We start from the raw sequence: 27,065 nt of genomic DNA, 5'->3' as shown, positions 1-27,065 counted from the left end.
AATAAAGATGATTTGACTTTGACTAAGCAGACACCTGGAGTTTTTGAACGGGTCCGAAACTCGATGAGAAGACGCCTGAACGCATGCATTTTAAACAAAGGGGGTCATGTTGAGCATCATCTTTAATCTTCCAGTGACACTTAAAGTGATTGTAGATATGTTTATTTTATTTAAAAATAAAATTTTGAACTAAAAATATGTAGGGTAGGCCTATAAGGATTTATTTGAGGTTCACAGGATTTCAGGAATTACAATATGCATTAGACATTGACATCATTAAGGGAACACGAGGGAATAAAATATAACCTGACAAAAGCCATCATCCGGGATATCAGCTTACCACTAATGGATTTCTGTGGAAAACCAATTCTGTCCGGAGAGATCACATGTGGTGAACCAAAATTGTTACCAGAAAACCTGAATAAGGGGAAGAGGAGGCCTCACATGGGCTTTTTTTTTTTTTTTTTTTTTTGTAACACATAATTTTACATAATCATGGCCCCACCAAGTCAACATGACTTATCGGTGAGGTCCATAATGAAACTTAAAAAAAGCAAGATACAAAATTACAGTTTCATTAATTATTTGTTTTGATCAGTTTATAGTTCATGCTTTTTCAAGAAAATGTTATATTGCTCTTTGTGTGGCTGTGGTGCTTCTATAACTCCAGATTTTTAAATATTGGCATTTTATATAGCATTAAGGGGATAATACATACATTATTCAGAGTATAAATAGATAATAAATTATATAACTGGATATATAAACAAAATATATAAAATATTGCCCATCAACAAATAACATTCTATAAATACGAGGGCTGTTTTTTTTTCAACTTCCGATGTGATATAAAAATAAAACTAGGGAGAGTAATTAAATAAATTTATTATCAAAAGTTAGGTACATTATTAGTTACTTTTCAACATAATCGCCATTTAAATTGAGGCATTTTTCATACCTGGGTACAAGCTTCTTAATACCTTCTTCATAGAAGTTTGCCGCCAGTGATTTGAGATGGGTCTTCACGGCGTCTCGCAGCGCGTCGTCTGTTCGGAAGCTCTGCCCTCCTAGCATCTTCTTCAGTTCCGGGAAAAGGTGATAGTCACTCGGCGCTAAGTCAGGACTATACGCCGGATGGTCAAAAACATCCCATTTAAAACCGTCAAGAAGACGCTTTGTCAAAGCAGCAGCACTGTGAGGACGGGCGTTGTCATGAATGAGCACTACTCCCGATGTGAGCATTCCTCTCCTTTTGTTCTGGATAGCTCTCCGCAAACGTTGTAACGTACCGCAGTATCCTTCCGCATTGATTGTGGTACCTGGCTCTAAAAACTCAACAAGCAATACACCTTTTTGATCCCAAAACACTGTGGCCATAATCTTTTTGTTGTTGAAAGTTTTTTTGAATTTTTTGGGTTTGTTTGGAGAGTTTGAATGCATCCATTGTTGGGACTGCTGTTTCGTTTCTGGGGTGTCGTACAGAACCCATGTCTCATCTCCTGTCACGATTTTGATCAAAAAATCTTCGCCATCAGCTTCATAGCGGTTCAGAAAAGACGTTGCTGACGCCATTCGCCGAGCTTTGTGGTCATCAGACAACATCTTCGGCACCCATCGCGCACAAAGTTTTTTGTAGCCTAACTTTTCAGTTACGATAGAGTATAGGGCTGACCTTGAAATCTCAGGAAACTGATTGGATAGCTCCGTAATCGTAAACCTTCGATTGCTTCTTACACTTTGGTCAACTCGATCAACGAGGTCTTCGTTTGCGACCCGACTTTCGTCCTTGGCCCCCTTCATCATGAATGTCAACTCGTCCATCTTTAAATTTCCTACACCAATCACGCACTGCACTGTCACTCATAAAGCTTTCACCGTATACTCGTTCCATTCTACGGTGAATTTCTGCTGCAGATAACCCTTCAGCTTGCAAGAAACGAAACGAATGACACTTCTCAACTCACACTTGGCGGGAGATTCTATCATGGTAGCCATGTTTATGTGTCGCTAGATAAATTGGAAATGGCGTCGGCCGTCTGAAATTGAGTGAGGTTGTAGTGGGAGAGGTGCGCAGTCGACTGCCGCGCATTGCTGGCCGATACCGCTCGCCCAGCCATCTAGCGGCACGATCGGAAGTTGAAAAAAAAACAGCCCTCGTAGTTAAATATAAGCAACAAATCTCTAAACATTCAACAACAATAACAAAAATATCAATAAATAACATGAACCATCAAACAACAACAATAACAATAAATATTTAACATTATATACATCCTAGTTTTTAACAAAATCTGGTTGATCATAGAAGTAACAAAAATTTACCCACTCATTCACTTCATTTGTCTGTGCATGTGTGTGTGTTTAAATGTTAGTGTAGCTAGATGTAGTTTAGATGTAGTTCATGCTAAGTAGTCAGCTCAATGTGTGTCGTAGTAATCCATCTCTGCACTGCCTCTCTAAAAACCCAAAAGTTTCTCAAGCTTTCAATTTCATCTGGAAGTAAGTTAAAATAATATGGAATATAAAACTCGGGTAACCTCTCACCAAACTTTGTGGCAATTCTTGGTATAGAATATTTTGTGGAGAGTCGTGTGTTGAAAATCCTTGTTCTTTTTATTTTGTGTTCATTTTTATTAAAATTATCCATAATATTTCTGTATATATATAACTGTTTGGGATTCATTAAAGTTTTAACCATTTCATTGTTTCCAAATAGTCTTATCAAACACCTATTTTGCAAATTCTTTATAGTGTTTAAATGGGATGTAGCAGCTGCACCCCAAATACCAATACCATATCTAATGTTGGATTCCACCAGCGATTGATATGCAACCATCTTTACCTTATTATTGGTAACTTTATCACTCAACATACATATAGCAGCAACACAAGGATTCAACCTTTTATGAAGATCATAAATGTGTTCATTAAATATCATTTTCCTGTCTAGAGTCAGTCCCAAGTATTTGAATTTATCCACTAGCCTTATATTCTCACAGTCACAATTAATGTTAATATTAGATTTATGTAGACAGTCACAACCATGTAACTTAACAATAATTTCTTCCTTGGCTGACATGTTCTGGGGGCAAAAATGCATCATGGCTGTCTTCTGTCCGTTTATAATAAGTTTTTTATCATGTGCCCATTTAGTTAAAATTTTAAAATCTCTATTTAGTTTCTCAGTTGCACTGCCTAATTGTCTATGTCCACTTATAATTACTATATCATTAGCATAGGCTAAAATTGTGCAATCTGTTATCAGCTCAAATAAACCATTTAAATAAATCAAAAACATTATTGGTCCAAGTAAACTACCTTGAGGCACTCCTAATGTTATGGTTTTTAAATCACTATATTCATTTTCAACTTTCACAGTAAATTTTCTGTTTCTTAAATATGATTCAAACCAACTTAAAAATATTCCTCTTATACCTATTCCTTCAAGTGATTTTAACAGTTCTTTGTGTTCAATTGTATCAAATGCCTTACTTAAATCGATGAATAAGGCGAGTGCATGGCTTCTACTATTCATAAAACCATTTACTTTGTTTGCAAATGATTTTAAAGCGTGTCCAGTTGATTTATTTTTTTGGAACCCATACTGGTTGGGGTTCAATATGTTGTTTTCTTTCAAATATTTATTTAGATAATTCGAGACATACCTTTCAAATATTTTTTCGATGGTTGGCAATATAGCTATAGGTCTATAATTACTAAACTGTTTCTTATCTTTACTCTTATATACTGGCCTTATCAAAAAACTGTAATAAGGCCAGTATATAAGAGTAAAGTATATAAGTAAATTTTTAGGCTATCAGGGAATACTCCATTTTATAATGAGGTGTTTATCATTCTAGCTATCACATGTGCAATTTTTCCAGAAACATATACAACATCTTTAGCTCTAATTTTGTCACTACCTGGGGACTTGTCGATTTTTATAGTATCTATTATATCCTTTATGGTTCTATAACTGGCAACGGGTATATAAAGATATCCATTTACATCATGATCTCTATGGCTTATCCATTTAAAAAGTAGTCAGCAAAACCATTCACTATATCATATTTGTTCCTTGTCTTGCTCATAGCATCCATTATGACTTCATCTACATTTTTCTTTTTTTTCCTTCCAAGCAGTTCATTCACATTGGACCATAATTTTGTGGTATCACATTTAACATTTTCAAATTGTTGGTTATAGTAACGATTTTTTTGATTTTTAATAGCATTATTAACTTTATTTCTAAAATATCTATATATATTCCTATTTCTCAGATTAGTCGGGTCACCTTTCCACAACTTAATTATATATAAACTAAAAGTTAGTCAAAATTCTATGTCTGATTTCCAAGTTTGGTTTAGCTTCTTGATCTTTAGAAGTCACGCTATCCACCAGCTCTAATATAAACCCAGTAAGCTCTTTAAGCATTCTAGATTTGTAATGGTAACTATTATACAGTAGTTGATTGTCAAATATAACCAGTTTTATTTGCTTTTCTCAATAAATAATGATTAACTCAAGCATATCGGTTTAGCCTAATATTGCTATCCTGACTTTAGTAGGTATATCCCAACCATACATAAGATTAGGCTACATAAGTAGGACTCTGCCAAGAGGGAAATGGATTTATTTATGTAGTTTTGTTAAAAAAATATATAAAAAAACTGTGTGCACAAAATGTTTTATTGACAATATGCCTACCAATAGTAGCTAATACAAGACTCAAAATCGTGGTGGTGCACATATCCACTTTGTAACATATTTTACTTCACACATATTGCCCAAAATTGGTTCACCAAATATAAATAATTCAGAAACACCTGTGAATGTAAACTACCAATGTATATCTTCAATTTTTCCAGATCAACACTTTAGCTTTTGACTAAATCTTAGTGTCTTAAGTGTTCTAACATAAGAGTTAAGAAGCAAAGAAGGTTTACCTATATAAGGGCTGGGAACGAAACTCTTTTTTTGTTCCTTATTCGTTCTTCTCTTCTACCTTCACTACCTCCTTCTACTTCTGGATTACCTGTAAATAATTAATAATTTGTTAGTAATCTGTAAGCCTGATGTCCTGAGGCAGTTGCTAACTCAGTTTGCTGACTCAGGTGAATCTAGCTATGGAACAGGGATATGTATATATGATGTATGAATACAAGGTACTCATTAACTCATACATAGTAAATCAGAGCAATTATTGGGTGTAGCGTTTTTAAAGCTACATTGGATTATTTTATTAATTAAAACTTAAATTAAATGAAAATTTTGGGAACGAAATATTGGGATTTAATTTTAAATTAGATTGTGAGAAATTAGGGTAAAAACGAATATGTAATCCTTTGGCAAGTTAGTACTGGTAGTTTTAAATTGTATTGTATTGAAACCATTTAATATATACTAATTTAATGCATTATATCTTTTTATTTGAGAAATAATTTCAGTTTTACTCAAGATTACGCCTCAAGATTAAGGTAACACATTTACATGTTTATATAGTTGCAGAGTGTTAAGTTAACAACGTTATTAAATTTGGAATGAAAATATATTTAAAGGCGATTAGTCCTTTAAACACATTAGGTTATTAGAAATAAATAGTGATATTACACAGGGTGGGATCGATTAATTCCTCTTATCCACTTGTACATAATTAAAATACAACTTCCCGTTACGTTCTAATTCATAATTTCATATTATATTGTATGCCCATCAATATAATAGGTGATTTTTTGAATTTGTTTTAGAGAATGATAATGAATCTGCTATGGAACGAGAACCATGGCAATGATCATAGTATAATAGACTATTGTAATACTTTAATAAGAAACTCAATGTAAAATAAAGTTGTGTAAACTCAACGTTTTGAGCTTCTTCGTCCTTGACTTTCTTTGGGTCTCTTCAGACGAACATTACTCCAGATTTCAGGAGTCAAGTCTGAGACAGCGTCAGATACTAAACGCTGCAATAACAGAAAGGTGAACTGGAGCTTAACTCAAAATTCAATTGAATCAACCCTTCCTACCATAGCTACGTTATGTGTAAGAACTAATGTTACATTAATATTACAATACACTTTTCCCAACTCTATTTGATTTCATTTATAGTATTAGCAAATAGTGAGTGCAGCTGGGGACCAAGTAACCTTACACCAATACACACACAGTGCAGTGGATTAGGACGTCCGTATTTCTACCTTAGTGCACTCCGACAATCAAATCCAGAATTTTGTTATTGGTAATTTTATCCTAAAGTGATACGTATATATAGATTTTAAACATAATGACAAGAAATATTATACCAAACTTCATATATATACACTGATATTGTCACATAGTATTGCTTAGTCATGAGTCTAAGACGTTACTGAGTGACAGAAAACACCAGATGGCAGTCTAACTCCAACCCTCTGCAATTGTGTGTGTAATTGGGGACGCAAGCATGTGCTGTGACTACATTGGCCCCTCAGCCGCCATCCCTAATTGTTAATACTATAAAGAGTTGTTTGCATTCTTAATCACAAGTATAGGGTAGAAGGATTAATGCAGCTTCAACTGGACAGGAGCAGACAGTTGTTGAGATACTCTGTGAGAATCAATTACAATAGCCTCTAATGTTTCATGCATAAATCAAAAGTTATTAAAAACTAATAACATTCTTATAAGGTTTTCTGAAATAAAAATACTGTGTAATATATTTCTTTGCAAGTTAACTTTAGTTCACGACTTCTTGCAGCCCTACATGTAGGCTGTGTGTTTAGGAAATACAAAATACAGTTAAAAATAACATGGAACTGTTACCTATACACAAGCAGAGGTTTGCTTTCCTCTCAGGTAGTTTGGAGCACTATTAGTGAAAACGCCAGTCCATTTGCCACTTCTTTCCATTACTGCTGTTAGAAGTTGAAGATCTTTTCTGACAAATCACATCAAAACTTTATCATCTTTTAGTATATAATACAGTAATCTTCTTATTAACAAGTAATTATGTACTTACAACATATATTTTAAGTCTACCTTCTTAAAGGATACATACAAGCTAATGTACAAACAAATAAACTATGGTATATATATATATATATATATTATATATATATATATATATATATATATATAGAACTGTTTAGATATGAATAGTACAATTTAAAATATATTTAATTTGAGTTTGGTAATAACTTGGTTTAGTTTTGTTAACATTTGAGTTTAACATTAGTTTGAGACCTATAAATTGAATTTTAAATGTTCAGTTTTTGAGACTAAGACTTAATTGGTTTTCCTCAAACATAAATGTCAACAGTTTTGCAATATTATTAGTTCCATACAAAGCATAATAATTGAATTAAAGATGATACTAAATATTTAATCATTGTATCACACAAACCTTTTTCTTATCTGTGATTTATACCTCTGATATCCATGGAACTATTTTTAAAATTGTTTTAACTAATTTAAAAATAAATATTCAGACAATTTATTTTGAAATATAATATTAATCTTTATTCTGATTAATTGTATTTTCTCAGTGAAAACCAAAATATTATATGACCACTTGCTATTTAAATGAACAGATTTTTTAATTTCAATTCAGCTTTGATCAAAATATTTATTTCATAATAAAATAAAATTTGATCAATTCATACAACCACAAATAAATTATGATATAAAACAAACTTAACCCTTCCCACGCGGAATTTATCTTTCAATTTTGACTCATAACGCGTAATTAACTTTAAATATTTTTTTACATTTTACCAACTCTAATTTTATTTTTAGTTAGTGGTGGCTATTAGGAATAAAAAATAATACAGTATCACAAAATAATCAGACCCCTATATTTTTTAACAAATTTTTAAATTTTACAAAAAATCATCAGGATTTGCCATTGCATTAGAACAGTATAGGCCTAAAACGACACAACAAATAAATTAATCACAAAATAAAAAGATAATATAATGCTAAATACAACAGGAACACGAACAGTAAATAAGGAAATATGGCAAAACAGCATTAAACACTAAAATATGCCGTGCCGGGATATATCCGTTTACTGCGTAATGGTTCGTCGCAGACTGAGGGTAAATCACGCCACGAGGGACAAAGCCACGCCCTCCCACCACTGCATCACGCCAATGAGGTTCAAACTGTAACATCTGCTTTTCGGAACAAGTATTCAACATTCCCTTGAACTCTAGCGGATTCCACGGCAACTAAAATTGATTAAATAACACAAAATATACTTTGAAGGATATATCCGTTTACCGCGTTTCGGTCAAAATTAGTTGTAACGGATATATCCGTTTGCCGCATGGTAAGGGTTAAACACTTTCGAAAAGATCAACCAACTAAAATAAGTATCTTTTTATAGAAATCTTATAAAATTAAATTCAAATAAAAGTTTGGTTTAAGTTAAAAAATAATATTTTTTTCAAACATATAACAATTCTGCATTCTCTAAAATTTCATGCTTCAACAAGACTTTCTTCAATTAATTAATTTAAAAAGTTTATTAATTTGAGTGATTTAAGAAAAATATATTCAAAATTGAATTATAATATATAAGCTTACAAATTCTGATATCTTCAAATATCTCAAGAATCACCATCCATGTTGACAACTACCCTCAACTTACTATATCCTCTCCAAGCACTCATCCACATCAAACTGCCCTGATGTGAAAGCCCAGTAACAAGACGATATTCAATTCAATTCAATTCTCGATAGACTCCAATCTTTACATCATATGTAGGTTCATCATGTATTAGTGAATATAATTATGTTTCAATGTCCTTGATTCATTGTATTAATTTTCCAATAACCAGCTTCAACCATTTCTGCCGTCCACTGCAGCTTATCTACTTTATAGTTACACATAATCAATTGTGCACCTGATGAGACAATGAAAATACTTCTTCACCTACATTACACTATATTTTGTAGTCTAGTTGTCTTTGATATTAAAACAATACAAAGAGTTGGTTTTGAGCTTCTTTGTTACCGAATTTTTTGGATCTTATCAGACAAACATGACTCCAGATTCCAGGAGTCAAATCTGTAACAGCGTCACATTTCAGACACTGCACTGCTGCCAGAGGAAGGTGAACTGCAGCTAAACTCAACATTCACACAGCATGTATATTGCCAACATGCATATCATCCAATTTTAGCAATAAATTATGCTCTCCTTGCTTTTTGCTATAACTAGCTTAATCAATAAATCTATTGTCCTTGCCTCTCTAAAAATCTTTTCAAATGTATTTTTAAACATAGCTTTACAGTAACAAATTTACACTGTGCACTTAACATTTTTATGACAACTTTATTTACATTAATTTTCTAGTCGCAGTTGTCCAAAATGTGACTGCAGTCTATAACCTGTCAGACAAAGTATAAACTGTTACAGGTGATTGGAGACTGGGAAAAGTCATAAATCACTTTTATCTTCTAGCATTTAATCACTGTGATATTGTTACTTTTGTAAACATACAAAGTCAAACCACACACCAATTTTGTCAAGCATTTTACTAAAAAGTTTGGAAATTATTTTCCAGAAAAATGATCATAAAATAACACTGGTGCACTAAATTTGTCCAAAAGTAATGGAAATCTCTCAGAAATTAGATAATTGGAAACATACATAAAAGTACACTTAACAGAAAACACACACACACACACACACACGCACGCACGCACGCGCGCGCACGCACACGCACACACACACACACACACACACACACACACAAAAGGTGATCACAGAAAAGGAAGCCATAAACCATCATTTGGTTTCATTGAATATGATGTTAAAAGTACTCCTATTCCCAATTCTTCAAAAACCAACAATATTCTTTGGATGATAGTACTCATGATTCCAAACAAAAAATTTCCTGTAAACATAGGTCCAGAAATGTGTAGTTTAGCCACTAGCCGTCATTTTATATATCTTATGCAAAAATTATTATTTCTCGAACTAAATAAAGATACAGATACAAAAACTGTGCACATAGGTTATGTTGTGTATTATCTAGGTCTTTACCTACTTTCTTATTGATCCTTTGGGCTGATATGATATCACAACCAGCTGTTATGTCAGTAAGCATTTCATTTCGAGTAATGTCTAACTCATTGTTAACGACTCCTATTGAGTTTATTTTACTAGATGGTATGAATACATTGTATTTATATAGGTGGTGGGAGTTTACTAACTCATCTGAGGATGTAAAGTTTCGGCATATTACTGATAGGTTTTTTCCGAAGCAGGTAATATGTTCTATATCATTATCAAATTACTCTAAATCAAATCAAATTACTCTTTATTTTCAAATATACAATAATTACAATTACATGATTATTATTATGAAAATACCGTCACATGGGCCGAGGCCTGTGCGTGACGGCGAGCTCTTATTTACAACAATTTTAGTAGAACAGACTTTTTTTTAAATCCATACAATAAGCAAAATTCAGATCACACAATCAGTCCCACAAAATAAAATAAAATAAAAGTTATGAAAACAAAAATATCTAAGCAAGCGGTTGAACATGTTGTATATGCTGACACGACGGCACAGCAACTGAAAGTAGTTATAGTAAATGTAGTTAATAACGGTAAGTGGGAGTGAGGAGAGACTCAGCATTATCAGAGCCGACCATCCGCAGCCAGATAGTAATCAGTCGTTTGAACAGACCAGTTGGTTCGGCCCGCAGGTCCCTTATCACTGGAGGCAAGCGCCTGTACAATGTACTCGCCATGTAGTATGCGTTCGTCAGGTTCACAGTCATCTCAATGACAGGAGCCCGCACACCACCCCCCACAGCGGCCCTGGTAGAGTAGCTGTGAGTAGTTCGACCGAGTACCGCCTCCCTGTGCCTATAGGTGTAGACCATCACATTCCTAATATATAACTGACGGATCGTGAGAATATCTGATTCTATGAACAACTGATTTGATGAAAAACGTTTAGGTTTATTTAGAGCTGCCTTGAGTATAGATTTCTGAATAACATTTAATGGATCAATGATAGTTTTGAACGCCCCTCCCCACGCTATTATTCCATACTGTAAAATAGACTGAACATATGCAAAATAGACAGTTTTTAATTCATTATAATTTAAAATTTGCCCTAACTGGTAAAACACGTATATCATTTTTTTAAGTTTAGGTTTTAAATAATTAATGTGAGGTTCCCATCTAAGTTTTTTATCAATAATTATACCTAGGTACTTGTACTGGTCCACCCTCTCTATAGGCTGGCAGTGACAGGCGGTGTTAACTGAATCGCCGCACGAGTGCAGTACTAATTGCAGCTTTTTATAATTTAAAATTTGCCCTAACTGGTAAAACACGTATATCATTTTTTTAAGTTTAGGTTTTAAATAATTAATGTGAGGTTCCCATCTAAGTTTTTTATCAATAATTATACCTAGGTACTTGTACTGGTCCACCCTCTCTATAGGCTGGCAGTGACAGGCGGTGTTAACTGAATCGCCGCACGAGTGCAGTACTAATTGCAGCTCCGCGGGTGGCTCACTCACATTCCTTAATGCGATTGGTAAAAATGTTGTTTTACTGACGTTCACGGTTAGAATGTTAGAAAGAAACCAATTTTGTATTTGCGTTAGCTCGTTCGAAGCAACCTGGTAAACTTCTTGCCAGGTTCTTCCTTTGAAAACAATTACTGTGTCATCAGCGAACAGTTGTAACATTCCAGTAATATTTAGCTTTACTATGTTGTTTATATAAACGAGAAAGAGTAATGGACCAAGTGTACTTCCTTGAACGACGCCATAATTTACTTCCAATGGACTACTATTTCGATTATTTATTGTTACAAATTGCTTCCGATCAGTTAAATAACTTTCGAACCATTGTAATGCAATTCCTCTTACACCAATATATTGTAATTTATTAATCAACAAATTTCTGCCAATTGAATCGAAGGCTTTAGCTAAGTCCACTAAAACTAAGAGAATTTTAAAATGTTCATTTAGTAAATGCATTATTTGTTTATTAATTTTGAAAAAGGCGTCTGAAGTATTTGTTCCCTGTCTAAAACCAAATTGTAATTCCGATATTAAGTTGTTGGATTCTAAATAATTTTGAAATTGTTTTTTTACACATTTCTCAAGCACTTTACCGATTACACTAAGCAAGGAGATAGGTCTATAGTTGTTCGTGTCCGATTTGCTGTTTCCCTTGTGTAACGGAATAACTTTAGCCAGTTTAAATCTTTCGGGGAAAATGCCAGAAGTTAGACTAAGATTAATTCAATGTTTGAGAGGAGGAAGAAAATGTGCAATATTATTTTTTAAGGTATTAGAAGGAAAATCGTCACATCCAGGATCAGAGCCACCGCGCATCTCAGCCACGCACTTCACCTGGCTGTCGGTGACCGGTTCCAACTGAAACACATGCTCAGTTCGATACACTGCATCATCCACAAGGGGCGGACCGACAGGCCGCGGCAACTTACTCGCCAAACTCTGCCCTACTTGTGAAAAAAAATCATTGAGAGTTAGCCACGGCTACGGTCCTCCCACCCCCGGTGTCTGCCACAGTGGCGAAATTTTGAACAGGAAAAGCAGATTTTGCTTGCGATGCACCACTTATCTCGCTAATTATCTTCCAGAACATTTTTGGATTATTCGATGATTTTAAAACTTGTTCTTTGTAATAATTATTTTTCGTTAATTTAATTTCCCTTGAAAGATTGTTTCTGAAATAGTTATAATAATTTTTTAATGTAGTATTAAATGGTTGCTTTTTTAATGTCTTACTTAATTTATCTCGCTTTCGAATCGCACTAATTAGGTTTGCTGTAATCCATGGTTTGTCTCTGATTGCGGTTACTCTGTCTTTTATATTTTTGAGAATGCTGTTTTAAATCCTCAAAAACATCAAAAAATGCGTCACAGCACTTATTAACATCTTGCTGTACAAGAACATGTTCCCACGACTGAGTCTCCAGTAGACGGTGCAGTTCCTGTTGGTCTAGGTATGTACTCTCAGTATCAGTGTGAGTGCCGGCACTGGGGGCCCCACGCTCCACCCCGGCCAACACGGCGTAGTGGTCGGTCAGGTCAGTGGTCAGTACACCCGCAGTCACGACACTATAGTCAGAGTGTTTGATAAATATATGGTCAATGCAAGTACTAGATTGGTCAGTCACTCTAGTAGGTTTGTTAATACATTCTGTAAGGCCAGCTTCGTATAGTATGTTTAAATATAAGTCTTTTCTGTCATTACTATTGTTTAAAATATCAATATTGGTATCTCCTACGATGAGCCATATCGTTAGAAGTAAGCGAGTAGTAGTTATGAAGTTCCTCCAAAAACAAGTCACAGTCAAAGTCCACCTGCAGTCCAGTCGCCTCTCCCAAAGTAATCTGTTTAGTCACTCCACTCAATTCACTCCTTATATAAACAATCACACCGTAATTCCTATTCCAGTTGTTATTTGTGCTGTGTACGTCATAAACGTCCAGTGCTACCAAGGTCCTATCTCTGTCAACCCAGGTGTCCGTAAGCACAATAATATCAAATTTAACGTTCAAGCTGTAAATTAAAATTATTAAACTGTCAATATTTTTGTGGTAACTTCTAATGTGGAAATGAATTATGCTAAGCCGTTCTTTGTTTGAATTGTTAAAGTGTTGTGTGAGTCGAACTGTTCGCAGTATACTTGTCTGTAGTGATTTAATCTGTCAAGCAGTCGCGCGTCGCTGTCCATCAGCCGCTACACCGTCTGCCGTGTCATGCTTGGATATATTGTTATTTAACATTTTTTATAGATTTAAACTATATCATGTTCAAGTGCACGCATTTACATATTAATAATACATAGGTATGGTATACAAATGCCACCATTTTAGAATAAAATAAAGTGAAATGTGCTTAAAACAAACAGTAAAGACTACAGCATTATTAAGTAGTTTGTAAATAAACAAAATGAGATGTATTGCACATGAGAAAACAAAATTCTGTCAGTTTCTGTAAGTAATATTTACTAACAACAAAATATAATATTTACTACAAAGGAATAAAAACCAAAAATCATTTTGCTTCATATAGTAGTAATAGAAAGTTGATACTTAATTTTTAAGAGTATACAAACAAAATAAATGACAAATCAAACTAATAATTACCTTAAATGTACAAAAGATCAAACATTATTCATTGAATGATAATATATAACCGTAGGCGCATTGAAATAGAGCATGTATTTGTAATAGGAATGTACAAAAATGTATCTTTAATAGAATAATGTTTGAGAATAACACAATCCTTAAAATGGTAGTAAGTGGAATTAACATACAAAAGACCATTCTACGGAAATATAGCCATAATTACAGTAGTTAAAAATACAATAAGAAATATATTAATGTGAAGTAATTCATGTTGAGAGTTAAGATTAAAGTTACAATGATATCCAAACATAGACTGTATATACAAATATTTGGGTGATTTATACATAAGCTACTGGTAAATATATTGCACGCAATTGAATATAAAATATTGAAATAAAATAATTTGTTTAATTTGAAATATAAAATATATACCGATTCAATGACATTATTAATACCAAATAACTTTAAAACAAGTGTAGTACTTTTAGTTAAAGTGAGTTTTTATGGTATATAATAAATTTCTAAACCTATATAGAAACAAAATAAATAAAAGATAGGAAAGCAAATCCATTGGATTTATACCGGAATAAATTATAATTTTCGCTTTATGGTTGTCTTAGACCATAAACAAATTTTTTTTAAATAGAAGGTTTAGACATAAAATAAGACATATATCAATCTTAACGATTTGAATTTTATTATGATGCAACTAAAATTTTACCCACATGGAATGGGTGTATATGTTTTGTCGGGCTGCAGGATAATAAACACCAACACTAACACAATCGGATGATGGTTATCGAATTATATGGAATCACTGATATTCATGACCATCTAAAGGACTGATTATACTAAATAATGTAATAGGTATTTCCAAGAACAAGCCGACGTGAAACTGGCCATAGATTCCATCCATAAAAAGAACAAGTACCAGGAACTAGTTCCTAACTGAATCCTAACCTAGTTCATCAACTCAAACCATACAAAATACATGTTTAATTAATAACGTGAAGATAAATACTACAAATAAAGATTTTAAATGAACAAACACTACTTTTATGATAATAATCTCCATTTATAGCGGCAATTTTCAAGACTATACTCAATTAAAAGGCAAGTTTTGACAAACCCTATAAAAGGTCCCATTCCTTAAAAACGTACAAGCCAATTTTGATAAAACTTTCTATACACATTCACTACATGGTCTACTATACTAAAATACAAGCCTCATTCTTAGGCCGCGCCTATTTTCGGAGCCACATCGATTTTACAGGCCAAGTGCTGACAAAAACCAATCTATGGATGGTTATATCTCAAAAACGTACGAGCCAATTTTGATAACACTTTATATACACATTCTTAGGCCGCGCCATTTTCGGAACCACGTCGATTTTACAGGCCAAATGCTTGTATTTTAGTATAGTAGACCATGTAGTGAATGTGTACAGAAACTTTTATCAAAATTGGCTCGTACGTTTTTGAGATATAGACATCCATAGATTGGTTTTTGTTAGCACTTGGCCTATAAAGTTAATGTGGCTCCGAAAATACGCGTGGCCTAAGAATGAGGCTTGTATTTTAGTATAGTAGACCATGTAGTGAATGTGTACAGAAAGTTTTATCAAAATTGGCTCGTACGTTTTTGAGGTACGGCTGTGTATGTTTTTCAAGAATGTGACACGTAAAGTCGATATCTCCGAAAAAGGCCCGGCCTAAGAATGAGGTCTGTATTGTAGTACAGGAAACCAAGTACTGAATGTATTTAGAATGTTTTATCAAAATTAGCTCGTACCTTTTCGAGGTACTTCTATCCATAGATTTTGTCATTCAGTGTCTTGATACGTAAATCTCCAAAAATAGGAGAGGTCTAAAATGAGGATACTAATATAATACAGTAGACCATGTATTCAAAGTAATGTATTAAGTATAATCTAATAGATATTTTTTGTATTTGTCCTTTTTGTTTTTAAATTATAAAATTTAATTTTAATAATGTAATTTAATCCTGAACTGGTTCAGGAACTAGGTTAGTTGTAGTTCAGGAACTAGGTCAGGAATAGTTTATGTACCAGGTTAGGATTCAAGTCAGCGATTAGTTCTTTTTATGGATGGAATCTATGGCCAGTTTCACACTGCTCAAGAACAATATGGTTTGGTTAGCTTTCAAGCTTAGAAATTAATGTATAAATATGAATATAATTTACAATATACTTAAAACAAAACAATAGCATTTACTTACGTTATGTATTTTCAAGGATAAACGTGACTGCTTGTGAAACAAAGAATACACATCGCATTGGTGTGTTGGACTTTATGCGATTAAGTTGTGGTTGCCGATTCTCGTGAACTGTAGCTTGAACTCATAGCTTTCGACCAAATCTCTGTACTTCTGGTATTTTAGTTTTATGGTTACAATGTAATTCTCTTCCTGTATATCTTGTGTGTTCATCTTTTCCACTAAATTACTAATATATTTTACCATATAACCTGTCCTTACAAATTAATATAAATACATAAATAGCTCAAATTCTGCACGTCTAGGCTTGGCCTGACATGTCCGGATCAGGTCCAGCCAACCCAGCTCAAATGGCGATGGACGCCTTTGAGCTTGAGAAAGCGGTAGAATCAATAATTGATTCAATTAACCTCAATAATATGGAATCAGACCACTCTTATAGTATATCTACTACTGACAATGAATTAAAACGTAAAAGGGACCATACCGATGATGATCATGACGCTAATTCACAGTCAAAAGGTATAATACAAACAACGATGAAAAAAAGTTTTACTAAAAGATACTATACAATAAAAAATCAAGGACCTTATGAAATAATAATCCAACATAAAGAAAAACGTAAATTAAATCCATTTCAAGTAGGAAAAATAATAAAAAAACATCACAATGATATAGATTTCATTACACGTGCAGGTAATAACCTTTCAGTAATCTGCAAAAATTACACTGCTGCAAATAACCTAATTGACTCACAACATTTAATGAATTACAATGTTTTTGTCCCCTCCATCAGGATCTATTCTATAGGTGTAGTATATGTAGAGCCTGATGTGAATGAAAATGATATCCTAGCTGAAGCGGTAAGTGAGCATCCTCTAATTCAAGCCCATAGAATTAAAAGGAGAGTAAATAATACTTTGGTAGATACACATTTCGTTAAAATAACTTTTGAGTCGGACAATCTCCCTGAATTCATTACACTTGACTATGTTAGAATGAAAGTTGAAACTTTTGTGATTCCGGTTAAACAGTGTTACAGGTGTTTCTCATACGGACACGTGGCTAGCTCACCATGTAAAAAGGACAGACTATGTAGAGACTGTGGAGAGAAATTCCATTCTGAGTCTGAACCCTGTTCACAACCCGTTAAATGCATACATTGCTATGGTCCACATAGCAGCTCATCTAAGCTTTGTCCTGAATATCAAAGACAAAAACTCATTAAAAACAGAATGAGTACCAATAAAGAAGACTACTTCACTGCTAGCTCACACTATCCTATTACTTATAAAGTAACAAGGGAAAATCGTTTTAAAAAACAAACTTATGCAGAGAAAATCAAAACTAACTATGATACTGACTATCCTGAGCTGCCCGTTTCATTAAATAATAGGCCTACTTACATTAACACTAACAGATTTTCACCTCTTAGTGACCTAATTAACAGTGATAACAGTTCTAGTGATAGTAAATATGTATATAGAAAACCTAAAGATAACACCTTAGGTTACAATAGTAATAGAAACTACATACAAACTTCTTCAAACAGTAACTATAATGTCAACAAAATAGGTCAAAACACAGTTCCAATCTATAATCAAAGTAGGCCTACAGTAAAACAAATCTCTTCACAGTCTGATACTGAAAATAATAGGGAGCAATTAAAAGTACTTCTACATGATAAAATTAATGAACTAAGGGGTAAATGCCTAAGAATAAATTTATCTAATGCTAATACAGCGAAAAAACAAATTGAAGACATTTTTTCTTCATACCTTATAAATACAGACAGTCTAAATAAAGGTAAAAATGTTAGACCACCAGGAAGACAAAACAGAGTTGATATAATTGGTAAAGGTAATACCATCAATACTAAAAATAAATAATGTTAATCATCAACACCAAGAATAATTAATGATAACTGAACTTAACCTATTTCAATGGAACTCTAGATCTCTAAAACCTAAGTGGCCAGAGATCATACAAATATTTAATAAACAAAAAGTTCACATAGGTTTAATACAAGAGTCATGGCTAAATGATAACGACATGTTAATGGATAGTAACTATTCAGTACTTAAAGTTAATAGAAATGACGGCTATGGAGGGGTAGTGTGTATTGTACATAGATCGCTGTGTTGCAATACCATTTATGCGCATAGTGATAGTGCAGTACAAGTCCTGAGTATTCAGATTCAAAACTTTAGAGTACCTATTAATATATATAATATACATATTGTAATATTAGTATATTGTAATAATAAATATATACCTCGGTCATTTTGGAGGGATATTTTTGGAAATGATCATGGTTATACAATGATTTGTGGTGACATGAATGGTCATCATCCTTATTGGAGCACACAAAAAGCTAATTCTAGGGGAAATGACATATTTGAGGAGTGTAGCAATTCCTCTTTTATTTGTATAAATGATGGTAGTGTCACAACTCTACCAACACCGTTGCATCAACCATCAGTTATTGACCTATCCTTTGTAACACCTAGTATGCACTCACTCCTAATTAACTGGGAAGTAAATAAGGATTCAGTTGGAAGTAACCACTTTCCGATCACAATAAAATTTGATGTCAGTAGCATAAGTAAAGATGTAACTACAATACCGATTTTGTGTGAAGAAAAAAAATTTAATTTTAAGAAAGCTGACTGGTACACATATAGCAAGATAGTGGAAAACAAAATTAATATCCTTAAAATACAATTAGCTGATATAAATTATGATGAATTGTATAATATTATAATGGAAGCCGCAGAGGAAACCATACCTAGATATAAGCCTTTAATAAACCCCCAAAAATCTTTTAGGCCTAAAGCATGGTGGACAGAGGAATGTTCAAAAGCTGTGGCTAAGAGAAGATTAGCTTTTAATATGTTTAAAAATAACATGTCAACAATAAATTATCATCAATTTCAACAAGCACAACTAGAAGCTAGAGAAGTTATACAAAAAGCAAAACATGCAGGGTGGGTAAATGTCTGTAATGAAATAAGTAAACAAAAATCTTCTTCATTTGCTTGGAAGTTAGTAAAAAAATTAAAATACAATAAGGTATGTACCAATAATGTGTCCGAATTAATTAAGAATGAGAACCTAGGAGACCTATTCATGAAAAACATTTCACCAGATTACGTTCCTAATAAAAATGAAATAAATTACACACAATTTCAACTGGGTAATCCCAATTTTGGTTTTTTGGATGAAAACTTTACAATTGAGGAACTAGAAATAGCAATTCACTCTAAAATAAAGGATTCTTCCCCAGGATTTGACAATATAAACTATAAAATGATTAAACATTTACCATCTAATGCATTAATATTAATTTTGAAACTATTTAATGATATATGGAATAATCATATACCAATCCCAGCAAAATGGAAACAAATTAGAATTACTGGTTTGTTGAAACCCTTAAAAGACAAACATGTGGAATCCTCTTATAGGCCTATATCGCTTATTTCATGCATGGTTAAAATTTTGAATACTATGATAAAAAATAGGTTGGAGTGGTTCACCGAAAAAATGAATATCATACCAGATTCTCAGTATGGGTTTCGGAGGAGGAGGGGTTGTAATGATTATATGCTATCGTTTTTGTCGGAAATCCATACTGCACTATCTTTAAATGAAACTTTGATTGCCGTATCATTAGACATTAGCAGTGCATATGACAATGTATCTATTCCTGTACTATGTAACAAGATGATTGGTTTTGGGATTTCTGAGAGGTTGGTTAAGTATTGTCACCAATGGTTAACTGACAGAAATCTAGGGTAATTCTAAGCAATATATGGGTCAACCTCGATTTTTCTCATATTACAATATAATGTTCCAATAGTAAATTAGAAAAGGAAATGACTAGAATTTCTTGCCGGAAAGCAGTTATAGGGAGCAGGCAACCGCCAGACGGTCATATATTGCTTAGAGTTACCTATTAGTGATCAGGGGCACTGACGTGATCTGGGCTTCAAATTTGGAACTACTCGAGTTAATTTTTTTTCTAAAAGAGCAAGCAGCGCGAAGCGCTGCGCAGCGGGCAGGCATCGTGCAGGCATCAGATCCTTTTTCTTATTAAAAATTTCTAATAAATTGTTATTAAATATTACAATATAATGTAGGTAATGTATGTAAAACAATTTTAAACACATAATTACATGCTGGAAAGCAAAGTAAACCAATATAATCCGCCCAATACAAAATCTCCGTAAAAATCTGGTAAAGGAATCTGTGTCATTCCTTTGGTCTGAATCAATTCAGTATAGACGAAGATCACGCACGATGCTTGCCCGCTGCGCAGCGCTTCGCGCTGCTTGCTCTTTTAGAAAAAAAATTAACTCGAGTAGTTCCAAATTTGAAGCCCAGATCACGTCAGTGCCCCTGATCACTAATAGGTAATTCTAGCGGTTGCCTGCTCCCTATAACTGCTTTCCAGCAAGAAATTCTAGTCATTTCCTTTTCTAATTGACTATTGGAACATTATATTGTAATATGAGTTGCCTGCTCCCTTTAACTGCTTTCCGGCAAGAAATTCTAGTCATTTCCTTTTCTAATTGACTATTGGAACATTATATTGTAATATGAGAAAAATCGAGGTTGACCCATATATTGCTTAGAATTACCAAATCTAGTTATAAATTATCCAAATTCCAACATAACACGTCATGCCTATAAAGGCTTACCGCAAGGGTGCGTTCTGAGTCCTATACTATTTTCAATTTATATTGCACAGATAAATAATTTTGTTACAAGTCCAACCAAGTCATTACAATACGCGGATGATGTTCTCTTATACTCCATGAGCAAAAATTGTACTCAGACTCAAATTAGTGCTCAAAATGCTCTTGATTCGCTTGAAGAAGAATTTGAAAATCTACATTTAAAATTCAACTGTGAAAAAGGTAAAGTAATAATTTTTTCTAGAAAGAAAAATGTAGGGCATAGCCTATAGAGATTAAACTGGATGGTAGAGTCATACCTGTAGTTGAACAATGTAAAATACTTGGAGTTACATTGGATAATAAACTTAAACTAAGACCTAATATTGAAAATATAAGCAGGTCATGTTTAAAGGACATTGATATTATTAAATCTATATCATGTGGGAGTAAAGGTGTCCATCCTGATTTGGCTTTACAGATATATAAGGGCCTTATAAGACCTAAAATAGCATGTTTTATATTTTGCTAAATGGAAATGGTTTCTTGTGATTTTTTTTTTTTATATATATCAATGAACATAGGCTACGCTAATCTTTATTTTTTTCTTTCGTATTGTATTTGTTCATATGCATATGTATGTCTCAGTAGTATATAAGTAACTCTATATTTTATACGCTACCGGTACTTTAATTAAGTCTTTTTTACGGTTCCACCTTCATGTTGCACTTGTTTATGAACTATATTGCTGTTGTAATTTTTCTTTTTATTCACGATGTTGATGTTATTTGGCACTTGTTTTGCTTATTTTTTTGCTTCTGTTTGCTTTAGCATGTATGCATGTAAACTATTTATGTAAGTTGTTTATATCAAGCCTCTTGTATTTTCTCAATACCTATAACAAATGTGAAATGGTGTATACCGTATGTAAATAAATAAATAAATAGACTATTGTAGTTTTATCCTAAGTAATGCAAATAAGAAAGATTTAAGAAAATTAGATCTGATTCAAAATTTAGCTCTTAGAACTGCAATCAGAGCTATGAAAAAGCACCCCTATTATAGCCTTACAAACTGAGTGCAATATTACCCCACTTAATATAAGGAGACAAATGTTAACAGATAGATTGGTATATAAAATTAGCTTAGAAAAAACACATCCAACTTGGTATAAACTCGTGTATTTGAGATTACTTACCTCGAATCTGGTTTATTGGAAAAATAAAAAACTGCCAGCATACATTCATTCCTTAGATATGATTGATAGCTTTTGGCCTAACTCTGAGAACAACCTAAATTTAAAAAACTTAAACGATTTTGACAAACCCCTAGCCCTCAGTGATATAAAACTAAAATGTATTGACACGATAGGAAATAATATTAGCAAAAAAGAAAATAGTACGATTGTTTTAAAACAATCATTCAATGAATGTCACATAACCTCAAAACAATACATACAAAACAAGAACGGTATACAAATATTTACGGATGGGTCAAAGACCAAAGAAGGCGTAGGAGCTGCCTTCTATATACCTGAGTTAAATGTCAGTGGTAAATATAAGTTAAACAATAGGGTGTCCAATTATACTGCTGAACTGATTGCAATATTAAAATCTGTAGAATACTTAAATAGTTCCTCCTTTGACACAGCCATCATTTATAGTGACTCCCAGGCAACCATAAAAGCACTTGAAAAAGCGAAACACGTTTTTAATAACGGGGATTGGTTTACACTTACGGTATTGCATGAGATAATGAATAAGAACAAAAATGTTATAATCCATTGGGTGCCAGGACACTGTGGTATATCACACAATGAATTTGTTGACAAATTGGCTAGGGAGGCTATAACTGATGGCGTTGATTTACAAAATACTGTTTTGCCTTTAACAGATTTTAAGAAGTTAACTAGTAGTGCATCATTTGACCAATTTAAGAAAGTATTCAGTTCTATCACAACAGGAAGATGGTATAAAGAAATAGTGTCTACACCTCCAGGCCAGCCCTGGTTTAAAAATATTAAATTTAATAGAGAAAATATAGTAAATATATGTAGGCTAAGATTTGGTCATGCTAGAAATAATAGTAGGCTTCATAGGATGAAACTATATTTCACACCATTGTGCCTTAAGTGCACGTTGGGTGTTGAGGAAACTTTGGAGCATCTGATCTTAGAGTGTCCAATGCATAACCATGTCAGGGAGAACAATTTCGTTTATATTAAACATAAATTCGGTAGTCATCCCTATAATTTAGTAGGTTTATTAAGATCTGCAGATATGCATGTTTATGAGGAAATAAACACTTACATTAAAGTGGCTAATATTATCTTATGAAACACTAAACAGGCATATACACTGTGCAGACATCAATGTATCATTCTCCAGGGTGCTAGCTTCCGAGGCCTACCTTTTCGGGTTAGGAATGCCTGATCGGCCCCAGGCGAGAAGACAACTAAAATCCATACCTTCAATTCCTGGAGCTTATTCCTTCTTTAGAAAATTCCCAAATCAACTATCATAGCAACAACACTTTGTGAACAATAGGTACATAAATGTTACTACTAACATATAACAAAATAATTAATATAGCATACCATTTAAAGTTAAACTAATAACCTTTTTAAAAAACTCTGGATCAGCAACCACAACGTAAATTATTTACGTATATTATAAAGTATATTTAATAATTTTTTTTTACCGGAAATGTACTACGTAGCTTCATGGTAACCCCAAAGCCAAAAAAAGAGAAAAAAAAGAATACACATACTCAATGTTCTTGCCACCATTAGTCAATAACAAAACGCATGTCTTTAATTTTGAATTTATTTCAAAACACATTTTTACTTTAGATAAATTTTGAACGATGATGTCGAGCTGAATTACGTTTTAGGCTTTGAAAGTATTAATATAGAGAACCATTACTTTTATATGTAAAAGAAACGTATTTGTTTCAGATTACACCAAATGACCTCCTACATTAACAACATAACAGCTAGTCGTTACTTCAGTACTTCACTAGCACAGCTGGTAATGATGTCACTAGTCTTTTTTTTACGCTGCGGTTATCATCACCCTCAAGAAAGAATTGGCACCTGCTCGTATTTGGTGGTGTCAGTTAGGTAAAGAAAGATTACATTCTCTATAACAAAAAAGAAATAGGAATCACAAGTAGGTGAGTAAATTATTTACTCACTTACTACTTAAAACTAGATAACAATAAATTTAACAAGGGAAAGACTGTAGAGAGGTCATAACCCATATAGAGGCTAAAACGATAAATATAACATAAATAAGGACAAGGTACATAACATTAATTAAATAAACTGTGCAAACTTAACAAATTTTACTGCCACCAAGTTAGCTGTAAAGGAGCTAATTTGGCAGCTGTCATGATAATGATAAATAAAAATTAAATAATAAAATTTATAAATATGAACAACAATAGATAATCGAAATAAATAAGTTTAACATAATATTATATTTTATTAATCAGCGACATTGCATTCAGAAAACACAGCAATCTTTGAGTTGCCGTCTCGTCATCATAAAGAATATCGTTCAACGAAGCCGGCAGATTCGAGTTGCGCCTATGTACCGAGTAGCGAGGGCAGTCAACAAGCACATGTTTAACAGTAATAACAGTGCCACATGTGTCGCACACCGGAGGATCATCTCTACTCATGAGGAAGCCATGTGTGAGAAGCGTGTGGCCTAGCCGCAGGCGACACAACGCAACCTCCTCAAGACGACTCGGGCGGTTCGCTGTCTCCCAGAGTCCAACGCAGTCTTTAATACGTCGTAACTTGTTGTTAACGACTGCCTGCCACTCGGTATTCCATTTGGCTTTCAGTTTGCCCTTCACCACCGGGATAATGCCAGAAGAAATCATCCTTCCGGTATAAGGCTGGAGTTCCAATGCTTCTTTAGCTCCTCTATCTGCCAGCTTGTTTCCGGATACTCCAATGTGTCCAGGTACCCAGACAAGAAAGACAGCAACACCTTCGGACTGAAGGGAAAACAAAGAGTTCCATATTTCGCGGATGATAATGTGTCACTGATGGCTTGTATACCACTATGGGAGACGCTGCAGATAACCAATTGTTTTGTCATAGGAAACGTTATATTTAGGGCCTTTTGATGCTGTTAATTCGGCCGTGAAAATGGAAGAGTCGTTGGGGAGACGAAACCCGTATCGTCTAACCCCAGTGACGAAAGCACATCCAGTTCTACAACGTTCCTTTGACCCGTCAGTATAGACAACATCGCAAGGTGCGAGGCTGCCTAGTATTTGACGGAATTCTTGTTGGTAGACTGTTTCTGGAGTGGAGACTTTTATAACTTAGAGAGATTAAAAATAATGTTTGGCGTTGAGACGCTCCAGGGTGGGATATCACATTGATGGACGACTTTAAACTCGTAATCGTTTAGGCATATTTCATAAGCGTAGGATTTGGCCCTAACGCCTAAGGGTGAAGGATGATTTGGTTTCGCTAGGAATGAATTTTGGAGTGGATTTCGCAGGACCGGTTCAAATGCAGGGTTGTCTGGCTTCCCTGAAAGAGCGTGAACATAGTTTAGGAACAGTTGTTGCCGTCTATGCGAAAGAGGAGGTTCTCTCGTTTCTGCAAGAAGACTGTTAATAGGAGAAGATCGAAAAGCTCCAGTGGCCAGTCTTAAAGCAGATTTATGGACAGGGTCAAGCATTTTTAGAGCACTGGGTCTTGCGGACCCATACGCTTGACATCCATAATCTCCTTTTCAATATGGCTTTCAACCACAGGTGAACACTGAAGTAGCCATTGCTGCAGTGATTAAAAGGATCCTTTCATTTCTCGACGCCGGTGAGAAGGCTCTAGGCTTGTTCTGTGACCTTAGTAAGGCCTTTGATGCAGTTGATCATCAAATGTTACTTTCTAAATTGCAAAAATACGGTTTCCGAGGTGTTACTTTAGATTGGTTCAAAAGTTACTTGCAAGGTCGTATCCAATATGTCCAAATCCGGGATAACGGCAATCAGTGTTTTTCCAAATTTTCTATCGTCAAAACAGGGGTACCTCAGGGCTCGATTCTTGGTCCCCTTCTATTTTTGATTTTCATTCATGATCTTCCAGATACAATCCTTCTAAATCAAAATAACAGTGTCTGTTCCACAATATTCTCTTTTTGCAGATGATACTAGCCTGATTTTCAGCAACAAAAATTCAGTTTCCCTTTCCAACCAGTTCTCTGAAGTGTCATCCTCGCTCTCTCACTGGTTCACAGTAAATAAGCTTTTTATTAACACGTCAAAAACACAGGTTATGGAGTTACAATCTCAAAAAAGCTTAAATCTTCCGAACTCAATAAACAATCAAAATGTCAGTAATTGTGTCAGTTATAAATTTCTAGGAGTTCATATAGATTTCTTCATGAAATGGCAAACTCATAAAGAATCCTTGTCCAAACAGACCAACTCACCAATCTTTGCTCTGAGGTGTCTTTCAAAATTTTCCTCTCAGGAAGCTCTAACCGCGGCTTACTTCGGCTTGGTCGAATCAAGGCTAAGATATGGTCTTGTTTTCTGAGGGTTCTCGACCTTCTAAAATTTTAATAAGATTTTCATCTTACAAAAGAGAGCTTTGAGATTTGTTTGGGGACTGACACCAGGCGAAGGCTGTAGAGAGCTGTTTCTTTCAAAGAGATTTTCACAATAACCAATCTTTTGATTTACCACTCATCAATTTTTGTTTTCAAAAACCGTTTTCAATCTTTTCCCTCTAGCTCAACATGAGCACTTTACCCGACACAAAGGTAAATTAATATTCGGTCCAAAGATTTTTAATTGGTTGCCTATAAAAAACCAGGTTAAAAACTCAGAAAATTTAAAATTTTTCAAATCAGAATTAAAACGAATTTTGAACGAGACAGCCTTCTACAGCCTTGGGTAGGCGATAGGCCCGATAGGGTTGTGAGGCCAGCAAGTCCATTTTAATTTTAATTTACTGCTACAGTTGTCCATTCACAGTATTTAAATTCAAATTAGAGTATT

General features: G+C 33.9%; 1 protein-coding gene across 2 annotated transcripts in view; it reads right to left on the bottom strand.

Moving 5' to 3' along the window:
* Nucleotides 1-22,527, bottom strand: part of LOC124368968 — a 41,307-nt gene extending 18,780 nt beyond the window's left edge. The window contains exons 1-3 of one of the 2 annotated variants that reach the window (XM_046826548.1): nucleotides 22,234-22,527; nucleotides 6,801-6,915; nucleotides 4,947-5,035 (exon numbers count right to left, since the gene is read on the bottom strand). The gene's annotated coding sequence lies outside the window, so the exon portion shown is untranslated. The remainder of the gene's footprint in view (nucleotides 1-4,946; nucleotides 5,036-6,800; nucleotides 6,916-22,233) is intronic. The other variant, XM_046826549.1, reaches the window with a different exon arrangement.
* Between the last annotated feature and the right edge of the window lie 4,538 nt (nucleotides 22,528-27,065).

Source organism: Homalodisca vitripennis, chromosome X, assembly GCF_021130785.1.
Source record: "Homalodisca vitripennis isolate AUS2020 chromosome X, UT_GWSS_2.1, whole genome shotgun sequence".
Taxonomy (NCBI): domain Eukaryota; kingdom Metazoa; phylum Arthropoda; class Insecta; order Hemiptera; family Cicadellidae; genus Homalodisca; species Homalodisca vitripennis.
This window is presented reverse-complemented; position numbering and strand designations above follow the sequence as displayed.